Source organism: Penaeus monodon, chromosome 9 (genome assembly GCF_015228065.2).
Source record: "Penaeus monodon isolate SGIC_2016 chromosome 9, NSTDA_Pmon_1, whole genome shotgun sequence".
Lineage (NCBI taxonomy): Eukaryota > Metazoa > Arthropoda > Malacostraca > Decapoda > Penaeidae > Penaeus > Penaeus monodon.
This window is the reverse complement of record NC_051394.1, coordinates 9,591,478-9,604,917: the sequence shown is the minus strand read 5'-3', so window position 1 is coordinate 9,604,917 and position 13,440 is coordinate 9,591,478. Positions and strand designations below refer to the sequence as shown.

Here is a 13,440-nt window from a genome sequence, read left to right as displayed (position 1 = left end):
TCTTTGTTTGAGAGGGGAATGGTGCAAGATTCGTTTAAAACACGTGAGAGCATCAAAAATGCCCCTTTGACCAGGATATCGTGTTGGGGCCATTTAAAATTTCCCGAAAAAAATTATCTTTTCCCTATACTGTGTTAGCTAGCCTAGCTCCGTACTCTGCATCCCTCTGAAAGATGTGCAAACCTCTTTTTTTGGGTATCATTTAGTTTCTTCTAAACTTTTTTAAACCACCTTCTGTTTAATATGAATTTAAACTTTAGCAGAAAATTAACTCTGGTCAGCCCCTTTGCTTTCTTGCATAGATTTATGCTCTGAAAATGCAAAAATGCAACGATTTCATATTCTCCGAAATTTCAACGCCGAAAAGATTAAATAATGTACTACAAACTCAAAAATCTAGCACTTGTTCTTTTGTACTGGTGTATAGGGTAACTGAACCAAGGGATGTCTGATCATCCCAAATTGGGACGCCCAAAATTACTCCATACTTTTTTGGGGTTTGTCTAAAATAACCCCAAGTATAATTGGGCCTACCTATTTTAACATTAGGTAAAAGGTTTTCTTTTCAAATTTTTTCCACAAAAAGCCAATTATACCCGTTACATTCGGGGAAAAGCAGCTTGTTGGAATCGCATTGTGGTTAAGAAATTTTGGGCACGTCAAATTTTTTGTTTGCATGAATAGTTCAGTTTTTTTTATAATGATTTATAACACAGGTATCTTGTTTGACGTTCCCAAGGGAGATTTAAGTTAATTTACATGCTGTGTAAACAGATGTTACTAGTGCAAAAGGAGACTGCCCGGAGATTGTCATTCAGTTTCCAGCCTGTTTTATCTTCCTTTATTCATAAGTGATTTGTATTATGGTTAGATAAAATGGTATATGGAAATTTAAGAAGTAATATTTATTGCTTTGTTGCTTACTTTATAATCATGGATTGACATTTTTTGTAAAATCCGTTTCTCCCCCCCTACCATTCAGGGGAAATAAAATTAAACTGTCTTGGACCTAGTATTCTGGGAGAATATTCCCAGATGGTGGTGGCTATGAGAAATCGGGAATTGATTTTTACTTATTTAGTATTTTCTCTGCAAGTTCAGTTAAGTGAATTTTGATGTTATTTATAAATTTAATTTTATTTAATTAAAGTTAATAAAAAGGCTGCATTTAAACATCATATAGGCCATCCAAATTTGACTTAAATTATTCCACATTTTTTTTTAAAGTTTTTTTTTTCTGAAAAAGCTAATGCTCTAATTGATTTTTTTTAACGTGCTCCACTACAAAAACAAAAGTGTAAATTAATTGATTTACAGTGTCTTTGGGTTGTTTATACAGACCTGACACTGTCCATGGTAACACAGACTGAACACATGGCCTTCTTATGGCTGTATTCAGTAGAAAATTCAACATTTACATTGTATAGTGGGATTTTGGTAAAAAAAAAGTTATATATGAGATATTTATTCTATTTTATTATTAATAACATGGTATCACTTCTTACGGGTTCCATTATATAGTGAATCTTTTCTCTCTCTCTCTCTCTCTTTATAGAAAAAAAATCTTCCATTGTGAGTTGACATGACATTCAACTAAATAAAAGAGAGTGAAAAGGACCCTTTGAATAAGAGCTGAAATGAAAAAAGCCATTAGTTGATGACAGGGGAGTAGTTACTTTCTACACAGCCGAGGGTCCGAGTCCATTTCTTTAACTTTAGAGCGTTCAGGAAATTTTGATCCACCCGGGCCCCCTAATAAACCCCAGCCCTGGCTCCAACACCTTTCTTCGTGTCCTGGTGCACTGCGCAGCTTGCCCCGCAATAGTTTCGACAAACATTTTTGTTTCCCATTAAGGCAAACCTCTGGCTGGAGAAATAAAAGATTCCCCTTAAAAATTGTAACTCCTGAAAATTCAAACATGCTAATCTTCTTTCTCTCCTCCACTTAAAACATTCGGGATCTTAAAACTCCCCAAGGCAGTTCCTGGACCCTTTTCCCAAAAGGGAGTGGCGAAGTTCTTCATGTTTGTCTTGTTCCGGCCCAAAAGCGCTCCCGGACGGGAAATCTTGGCTCGGGGGCCCGTCTTTGGGTCGTGGTAAAACCAAAAAGGGGACTGTTTCATCCCCCGCCCTTTACGAGGGCGTGCCAGGGGCCTATGGTGCCAAGCTTATAACAGTGAAATAAATGTTAGAGATAACCTAACAACAGATCTTCATTACCATTAATCTGTAATCACTAAAGTATTCGCAAATATTCCACTATCGCCATTTTTCTCATATATTAAAAACATGCCAATATAATTCCCTTTTATTAATAAAAATTTAAAATCATTTTATCTGAAGCTTTCCAAAATTTCCCAAACTATTCAGTACACGTAATGAAAATGTAAGCTGATTTAAAGGAAAAAGTTTGCATTTCAGTTTTTTCATTTTTAGTTTAATTTTGGGGAGTCCATGAAATACCTAATTGGCTATAACTAGTGAATAACAGTAAACTTTGATATGTTTATTTCCCTATAATAACATTACGTTAACTTTACGTATTTCACAGTAGTTATTATATTCCTTCATGGTTATTAGCATTACTACCTACCGATAGTCACGTGTGCACAGTCGTTCTATAAATGGTGCTGGGGGAAACAGGCGTAGTGATTCTGTTGAATAAATGTTTATATATGTGCATGTATATGTGTGTATATATATATATATAATATATATATATATATTATATTATATATATATTTTAAAAGGGGAAGAGAGAGGGAGAGAGAAGAGAGAGAGAGAGAGAGAGAGAGGGAGAGGGAGAGAAGGAGAGGGAGACAGAGACAGAGGTAGAGGAAGAGAGACAGAGACAGACAGACAGACAGTGACAGAGGGGCAAGGACAGGGGCAGAGACACGCACGCACGTGTATGCGCACACAGAATATGTGGTGGAGGGAGGAGATAATTATATGTTAATGTATATTATCACTGGTTATCATTTATGGTAAGGGGTGATTATATATTTACTTTATTCTTTAATTTAAAAAAAAAAAAAGGTGTAAAAATTCCTCCCCAACTAAATTCAGGGGGCTTGTGGTATACCTAATTTTCAAATATATAGATTTATTTATCAATTAAATTTCAGTACTAAGTTTTGGGGCACATTTCCCAAAAAACGATTTATTTCTCAAGTATGATCACTCTTTCATTTACTTCAAGCCAACCATTTAAAATATTTCAGTATATTGTGAAATCCATATCTTCTTTAAGCTGTATTGGAAGGAAAAGTTCAAAGCTACGTGTGCCCCTAGGGCAGGGAAATATAGGACTCAAAACCTGATAATAAACAATCTGAAAAGTAGCAAATATTTTCACCTTATAATTACTACTTACCCATCAAACATGCATCGAGATATTTAGCTTCCATGACCCCTTGGTAAGTAATATCACCTTCTTCATGGACCAAATCTTGGATCTCTTGACGGAGTCGTTCTTGTGCACTTGGATTCTTAGCCAACAGGAAGGCAGTAAAGCCAGGGAGTGCTGTTTTTTTCTAGCCCCAAAAGAGGGAAAAATTGCACTGGGAGGCGATGGTGATGTCATCCAGCACTGTTTGGGAGATCCAGACCAGCTTACTAATACTGATATTATGGTGTAATAACACTGGATTTTAACGATACATCTTCCAATATTTGGTGTGGAAATACAAAGTTATGAGTCCAGTACTTACGATGTTTTGACTTGGTAGAACTATCAGTCTCCCTTCTTCCCGTCAGGACGCGAATTCCCAAAGATCAAGGAATCCCACTCTTTCCCCTTTCATCCCTTTTTTTTACTGTGTGCTTTCAACTTTCCCCGGAAATGACTTCAGGGTTATGAAACCGGTGTTGAGCAATGTCAAGGTAGGGAAAGTAGTCAACAATATGAATTTTATTATATTTAATTTAGTTGTTTCGAAAAATTTGTTAGCTCTGTTGGGGAACTCGGCGTGTTCATCCACAAAGGAATTACACTCGATGCCAAAAGCACAAGAGCCAATTGTGTCTATGGTAAAGCGACCAAAAATTTTATTTTTAATCAACGAAGGGTTTCCTTCCGATTTCCCGAGAGAAAAGCAAAAGAGGGGGTCGGCCCTTTTCCACACAAAGAAAAATTCCCTTTATTTTCCTGAGGAAAAAGGTCGGCTATATGGCCCTCAGCTGTTTCCATTCCTCGCCCCTTCTTTAATGACAACATTTGTGCTGTTATCTTGTCTTTTTCGTGTGGTTAAAGCAAAATTCATTCTGTCGACGAAGTGGTCAAAGTCCTTCACGCAGATGTGTTTGATGAGGTCAGGATCCCCCACCAACAGGACCGGAGAAAAGAATTCATACAATCCACAAAATTTCGATCCGCCATATTTGTGATAGGCCTGCAAGGAGATTAAGACAAAATGTTCACGATGATAAGCTAGAGATTACAATTAATATACCCATGCCTTATAGCATGTGAATCACACCATAAAGTAGCGATTTTCAACATTGTTAATCACATGGCGCACTGAACGGTTATCAAATTTGTCAATCGTATCGTTGAAGTTATAAGTAAACACCGTTTAATTTTTACTGCAAAGAATTAAATACGTGTTTAAAGTAACCACATTTTAATAAAATTAATCATATATGGCAAAACAGAATACACTACGTACATATATATATATATATTATATATATATTTTTATATATATATATTAAAATTTTATATAATTATTATTTGTATGTATATATTATATATTATATATATATTATATATTATATATTATATATATATTTATTATTATTATATATATATAATTAATAAGGCTGCGGTGGCCGAGGGGTTAGGTCGACTCATCATTCGGGGGTTTCGAGCACCGGTGGGCGCGTTGTTCCTTGTTCAAGGAAACTTCACCTCGATTGCCTACCTACCCGGGGTGGGAAAGCCCCCCAAAGTCATTCCCGGGTCCCAGACCCGGGAAAAAAAGAAGGAAACGGCAAACACCGCTCTAATTCCAAAAAAATCATGGAACCCATGATCGCCACGTCCTTGTGGGTAGGGCCTTAAAAAAAAAAAAAGAAAAAAAAAAGAAAAAAAAAAAAAAAAAAAAAAAAAAAAAAAAAAATATATTATTATATATATAAAATATATATATTATTATTATATATATATATATATTATATATATATTATAGCGGGACATGACAGAATAAAATATTTTGGGGCAAATGCCCATAAAAAAAACGTCCACTTCTTGTTTCTTTAATGTTAAATGTATTGTTATCATTACATTACTGAAAATCTATCTCTACCCTGTAAAAATTATAGGCATTCGTTGGGTACCTTAGCAATTCGAGTTATTTATTGTTGAAAGTCATACATAAAACTTATCCTACCCATTTACATATTCTAGTATATATCCCATTCATCAAGGGCAGGGGGAAGGTCGGTGAAAAAATCATTCCCCGCCCCCTTTACCCATGCCATTAATCAGAATTGGGAACAGTAAGGACTGGTAGAATTCAGACGATACGTTATTATTGTTTTCGTTAAAAAATATCTCGAATTTACTTCTAAATGTTACGCCAATTATACGTTTTCACCCATTTGCCCTGCTTCTTTCCTAAAATCTCTCGACACACTATTGCTTTGCTGAAACCTGCCTCATTAAGAAGTGATTTGAAATTCTGATGAACATAGCGCGAAGAAGATAAAGAGCAATTACCACTGAATCATACTCCCATTTCCCTTTCTTTGAGAGCGCGTGATGTATGTGACCAAAGATGGGTACGTAGGGCGGCGTTTCCTCCCCCGATGCCCCGTACTGTGGGGCCCATTTTTTAATACCCCAAAGTGCGACTGCCACGCACACCAACGCCAGCGTCACGAGGCTCATCCTGTGTTGATGCTTCTGCTTTTGAAATGAAATGAAAATCAGTAGAATTTTATTATGCTTATATCGTTCTCTGTACTAATTTCATGTGATAAAAGAAGCTCATCTTCTTTACAATAATTTAAAAATTCAACTTTATAATGTGATCTGAGAAAAATCTAGAGTGGCCATAAAAATTTATTTACCCACACACACACCCACACACACCACACCCCACACACACACAAAATATATATAATTTTAATATATTATATTAATATTAAAAATATATTCTAATATATTAATAAAATACCCCTTTATGTATAAAAAAGAAAAAATAAATTCCCAAAATAAGTTTTTTATATCAAAGCAATAACTACGAGGGGCATACTTAATTTGTATCGAGCACTTCATATATTTTAGGTTATCACCACATTGCTTGCATGAACAGTAGTTCTTAATGCAAAGTATAATGTTTTATGTTGACGTAGACACAAGCCTTAATTAAATTTCTGTATTATAGTTTTGTTCAATTCCTCTTCTTTCCCCATCTTCAAATACCTTGAGGTAATGGGCACAGACTAGCCTTTAAAGGAAAATACAGAGAAATATATTGCTATCTAAAATGCGTTTGACTGCATCATATCGCGTTGATAGTGTAATCTAGGGCTTATAATTCTACTGCAAGATGATAGCCCTCTGCCACTTGTATATATGTAAGTTCTTACTTTCTATCTAACCTTAATTGTAACACTCATCTATCTTACATTCCAAAATTGTGTGTGTGTTTGCGTGTGTGTGTGTGTGTGTGTGTGTGTGTGTGTGTTTAGACTGATACCTAAACTGAGAAAATGATATACACACAGGGACGCATCATTGCTTGTGTGAATCCTTTCTCTCTTCCAAACAGTGAGTACTTTTCATACTTTCAGAGGATGATATAATAAAAAAGTTTTTCCCTGGATTTATACCATAATATATATACCATAGTTTTTCCTTGGGTGTGGGTTTAGGGAAACTTTCGAGTAGTCTTGCCCCCGATCTGGCCAGGCGAAGTCAACCAGTGATAAAATACAATTTTAGCCAGTCATGTTGAATTGCATTTCTGCTATCGGCTATAAAAAAAAAATCAAATGACATATTACTGTGTAATTTGTTTGTATTATCCCTTGTACTTCAGTATATTCTAATTCATATGTAACGTTTTCTTTTTTGTTTTCCCCCTCATGGGGGGTAAACCCCAACACCCACCCCCCACCCACCCCACACACACACACAAAACCCCACACCCACACACACCCACACACCCACACACACACAATATATATATATTTATATATATATATATTATATATATATATATATATATATATATATTAAAATATATCACCATGTATTATATTACATATAATATATATATATATATATATTATATTTGTATATTTATATATATATAATATATATTATTATAATCTCTTTAATTTTTCTATTTAAACGGCTTTAAATATAAATTTAAAATTATTATTTATATAATATTAAAAATTTTATTATTTTTACACCACTACACCCCCAACACCCACCACCACCAACCCACACCCCCCCAAACACACACCACACCAAAACACACCCCACCACACACCGCACATGTATATATGTGTGTATATATATTTTAATATATATTTAAAATATATAATATATATATATATATATATATATGTATATATTGTTGTATTATATATATTATTATTATATATTTTAATATATTATATATAATATAATTATATATTATATATATATGTGTTGTGTTGTGTGTTGTTGTGTGGTGTATAAATTTATATTACATAATAATATTTATATTGTATATATTTTTTTTTAATATACATAATATTTATATATATGTATGATATACATACATGCTTTACATATATTAAACATAAACACACACACACACATTTTTTTTTTCTAACAGACATTTTTTCCCTTGGAATGGGCCCTCTCATTACTACTGAGAGGTTTTTTGCGTGTCCCCCCTTGCCTATTAGGTGCCCTTCCAAATCACCGGGGCTCGGTTCCAGTGGAGTCCTTGCGGCAGTCTCTCTCTCTCCTCTTATATATATTATAATATATTGTTGTGTGTGTGACATATACACACACACACACACACACCCACACGCACGCACGCACGCCGCACGCTCGCAGCCACACACACAAACCTATCTATCCTGTGTGTAGGGTTTTGTGTGGTTGGTGAGTGCTGTTTTTGTGTATTGGGGGTTTGTGTTTTCTTTCGTTTGTGTTTTTTTATGTGTGGTGTGTGTGTGTGTACGTTTTGGTGTGGTGTTGTGTGTGTGTGTGTAAGAGAGAGAAAAGGGGAAAAAAAAAAGAGGGGAGAGAGACAGTGAGTACTTGCTGGTATTGTATATTTAAAAAAAAAAGGAAAATGTAATTTTGAAAAACCCCCTTTACCCCAGGTCTGGAACCGAAATAGGAAATTTACACTATTTAAAAATGTTTTTAAATTACCATCTTAAACATGTGTCTATAGAACAATATAAAGGGCCAACAAGGTTTTTTAAATTTTAAAAAAACTTTACGTCTGTCACTGGTTGAAATATAAACAAAAAATACTTCCTTTAAAAAAAAAAAAATGTTGTTATTTTTTTTCTAACATTATTTGAACCCATATTTTTGATAAACCCTTACTCCCAAACTTGATTTCGCGAAAATGTTTTGTAAATATTATAATATCTAAACAAGGGTATATAAACCCTTACAATGATTTTACACTGCAACTTCAGAGCTTTTTCTTTATAAAAATTATCTAAAAATAAAAATGTACAAACGGCCCACCCAAATTAAAGAAATTAACAAAAATGGAGTTAAACGTCAAATATACTATACAAATATAAAAAATACCCGGAATTTATACATAATTACATAAAAACAGGGCAAAAATTAAAAATGCAACCCTTCCACGTAGAAATGGCCTTCCAAAGCTGGCAGAAAGGGTCCCGCTGGTGTTTGGTTAGTGAATCTTCAAAACAAACGGGCGTGACCGACGGAATGGTGGGGCGGGGGGTCGTCGTAGTCGCTCAATCGCCCCCTCCCCCTCCTGCTCCCCCCCCTGCCGCCCAGACCCTCCTGCTGAACCACTCCCGAAACCCCTGCCGCCCCATATCCCCCCCGGCCCACCGGAGCCCTGCTGACCAAGAACCTCCTGAATTCCCCGCCTGCGCCTCCTGTGGCCCTTCCACTGCCTCCCACTTGTCCTCCGATTTAGCCCCCATCACGGGTCCTCCTGTGCTCCTCCACTGCCCCAAACTGCCCTCCCCCTGAGCCCCCATCCCCGCTCCCCCCTTGGCCCCCCACTGCCCCCCCTTTTTCCCCCCGATGACCCCCCTACCGGCTCCCCCTGGGCTCCCCACTGCCCCCAAACTGCCCTCCCCATGACCCCCATCACCGGCTCCTCCTGTGGCTCCTCCCTGCCTCCCCTTTCCTCCCATCCCCCCATCATGCTCCCCCTTTTGGGCTCCTCCCTGCCCCCAAACTGCCCCCCCAGGGCCCCCACCCCGGGCCCCCCCCTGGGCCCTCCACTGCCTCCCATTTTGCCCCCCCCCCCCTCCCGATGAGCCCCATCACGGCTCCTCCTGTGGCCCCTCCCTGCCCCAAACTGCCCTCCCCATGACCCCCACCCCCGGCCCCTCCTGTGGCCCTCCACGCCTCCCACTTGTCCTCCCGATGACCCCCCATCAGGGTCCCCCAAAGGGCCCCCCACTCCCCCCGATTTGGACCCCCACCACTGCGACGTATCGAAAGCTCCTTTTGGGAGTCTGCATCATGTCTTGGCTTGTTAGACAGCGAATACTAGCCCCGGTCGGCTTATTCGATGATGAATCTCGGTCAAGCGGGGCTTGTTAGATTGCCCCAACAAGCCGGGCCGGGTTTGTTTGTTTAATGTCGGAATCACTGCCAGGTTTTTTTTGATGTTGAACGCCTACCAAAAACCTTTTTTTTTGACCGAAACGTCGGACCCAAAAACCTGGTTTTTTTGACGTCGAAACCGGGCCCAAACCGGGTTTTTTTTGACGTCAAAACGTGGGACCAAAACAGTTTTGTTTGACGCAAAACCTAAGCCAAAACCGGTTTTTTGACGTCGAAACGTCGGAGCCAAAACCTTTTTGTTTTGAAGTCGAATATCTGAGCCAAATCCAGGTTTGTTTACGTCGAAACGTCGGAGCCAAAACAGGTTTTTGTTTAAAGTCGAAGATCTGAGCCAAATCCGGTTTTTTTGACGTAAGCCGTGAGCCTGAGCGTTTTTTCGATTTAGGTGCGTCCTGTGGATTCCTTTAAAAATCCCCGTACCCATACCCCGAAACTCCTGGTTTGTTTGATGTTAAACACCGTAGCCATATCCTTTCCCACCTTTCCCAGAGTACCGTAGCCAAAAGCCATACCCATTTCCCTTTAAAACCGACATTAGCACCTCCGTATCCTCTCCGGAACTCCCTCGCTAAAAGCCTCCGAAATTTCCGACTGCGTCGAGGGGGATCAAAACGCGAACCCCGTCAAAGGACAGCCCCCGCCCAATTCCTGCATCGCGCCCTGGGGAAGAAAACAAACGCTACGTTAATGCAGTATATTTTTTTTTCTTTTTTTCATTTATAAACTACATACCCCGTTCTAATACTTATCATCTAGCTGTTGACACCTTATGTACTCTTAATTGAAGTACAAAAGACGAATTTTACTTTAGCTTGGAGATCCCGTAAAAAAAATTTCTGTCTCTTTAAAAAAAAAAGGGAAAAAATTCAAAAAACTAAAAAATCTACAGTAGAACAGCATAAATTACCCAACGGGGGAAAAACGAACCCTTTCTTTCAAGGAAGGGCGAGTAGGGGTTATTTTCCCGGGAAAACTCCCTGGCTGACTATGAGAAGGAGGTCCTCCTTGCTGCCCTGGGGGGAAACCGGGCCGGGGTTTAAAACCCGGTGCCTCCCCCCTTTCACCTTCCGACCAAGCCTTTGGGGGTGCGTGCTTCCTCTCTCTCTCTCTCTCTCTTCCTTCCTCCTTCTCCTCATCCTCTCTCCTCTCTCTCTCTCTCTCCTCTTCTCTCTCTCTCCTCTACTTTCTGGCTTTTTTTTTTTTCCACTTTCCCCCCCCCCCTCTCTCTCAGACTTTTTTTCTAGATATTTTTTTTTTTCCTCTTTGCTGCCCCCTCTCTCTCTCTCTGTATGCGCGAGCTGTTTGTGTATGTGTGTCTTTGTGGTGTGTGTGTGTGGGGGTTTGTGTGGGGTGTGTGTGTGTGTGTGTGTTGTGTGGTGTGGGGTGTGGTGGCATACCCCAAACCTTCTCTTTGTACCCTTTTTTCGTGGCGTCATCGCACCTCTAATGTGCAAATAAAAGTCACTCTTCTGTCCCAGGGGGGGCCCCGGGGTGGCCCTGCCCTGTTGATATGTTGCCATTGTCTCCAGGGAAGGGGTGACGTACAGGTGAGGGAAGTAAGTCCCTTTCCCGACGGGTGTTTCGCTTGGGTACGTTATCTCGGGAAAAAACAAAGAGGGCCTTCAGGCATCTTTCCCGTGGGGAAAACCCGCGCACATGTTTAAAAAATGCAAAGGGAACCCAAACATTGAAAGTTGGCTAGTTTCTATATAAATTCATACTACACTATAGATACCATTATATATAAAATATATATTATATTATATATATATTTATATATGTTGTATTATTGTGTGTGTATATTATATATTAATATATAATATTATTATATAATAATATATATTTTTGTGTGTGTGTGTTGTGTGTGTGGGGGTTGGTGTTATGTTGTGTGTGTGTTGTGTGTGTTGTATGTGTCTGTGTGGTGTGTGGTGTGGTGTGTTTGTGGGGTGTGGTGTGTGTTGGGGGGTGGTAATATTATAATATATATTATTATATATTATATATCTATAATATTATATTATGTGTTGTGTGTGTGTGTGTGTACATATATATATAATTATATATATATTATATATATTATTTTTATATTTTATATTATATTATATACATTCCTGTATATATATATTATCCCCGAAAGTAAACTTCCCCTTTTAAAGAAAATCCAAAAGTGTTTTAACCCCGAAGCTGCCAAAAAACTAATATAAAAATCAAAAGCTTGTCATACCCAAAAACCCCAAGATTTGCTGATTGCCGGCCAAGAATATTGACAAAAAATACTTTTCTTTTCTTTTTTTCTTTTTTTCCCTTTCGCGTTTCACTGCTAGAATGGTTAGCCACGAGAAAAGAAAGGATAAGGGGGGAAAAAGCAAAAAATAAAAATTTTTTCGAAAATTTTTGTCCCAAAAAGGATGGACTTTTTTTGGTTTTTTCCCATTTCAAAAGTTTTCAAATTTTTCTTTTGGAAAAAAAGGATTCTTTCCCACATTTAAGGGTTTATGGGGAAATGGAACGCGAAAAAATAAAATGCAGACTGGAGTTGCTCCCCCCTTTTTAGGTCCAAAAAACTGTAACTGTAAACGTCCCCCTGGGCCCCCAAATTCCCCGATTACTAGCACAAAAAATTGTTTAACAAGAATCTTATAACAAAAAAGCCTCGCCGCGAAAATTAAAGAATAAATTTTTTCCCCCAAAACTAAATATCCTTTGATATTATGTTTACTCCCAAGCACATTGTACATCTGTGCATGCCACACACACCCCTACAACATATCACTTTACCAAAATTTGCTACCGGTAGAAAGAAGGGGAGAAGGGTGATTCCAGAGAATAAAGGGTTTGAGAGAATTGAGAAAAAAATGAAAGACAGAAAAAAACGGACACAAAAAAAATGGACAATAAAAAGGAGAAAAAAAAAGGGATCAATTAGTAAGCAAAATACTTTGCCCCGAAGAAAAGGGTACTTGTCAGGCGGTCAAAACTCAGTTAAAGGATGTTTCGCCCGTTTCGAAAAAACCAGTTTTTTTGGGTTCGGACTTTTCAAGTTTCGTTCAAAACGGGATTTTTACCCTTGACAGTATGTCTGTTGTCTTGCTGCTGTAGATTTGGTGGTCTTTGGTTTTGTTATAGCTATTAGTATCCCCCCTTTGGGGTGCAAACTTTTTTATCTGAGTATTTTGAACCTTGGTGTTGATACGGTCGTGTAAGTTGATCTTGGTAGGCGCCGTGGGGAATTTGTTAATACAAATGGTGGTCCTTGGGTGGTAGCAGTGGTGGGTTGTTTATTAGGGTGACAATTATAAGCTGAATGTAAGGGTTTTTTTTCGCAAAAAAAATGAAAATGGACGCCCAAGTTTATTGGGCTCCCGTATCATTTTTTTTTTCTGAAACGAAGTGTTTTTTTCAAATAGTCTTTAACAAAAAATGTCCGATACACTTAGGCACTGATGCTTTTTTGAGTTTTTTTTCTATAAAATGAATACAGGTTTTTTCTTTTTAATTTTTGTTTCATTGTTTTTTTTTTGTTTTTCCCACATATATTTTTTGCCTATTCCATTCCTACAGAATAATCACTTAGAAAACCCGCGATTGACCTAAACCCCTAATGAACCATTTCCTATAGAGAAAACCCC

The 13,440-nt window shown here is 37.9% G+C and overlaps 1 pseudogene; it reads right to left on the bottom strand.

The window, feature by feature from the left end:
* Window positions 1-5,908, bottom strand: part of LOC119576942 — a 9,183-nt pseudogene extending 3,275 nt beyond the window's left edge.
* Window positions 5,909-13,440: the final 7,532 nt, after the last annotated feature.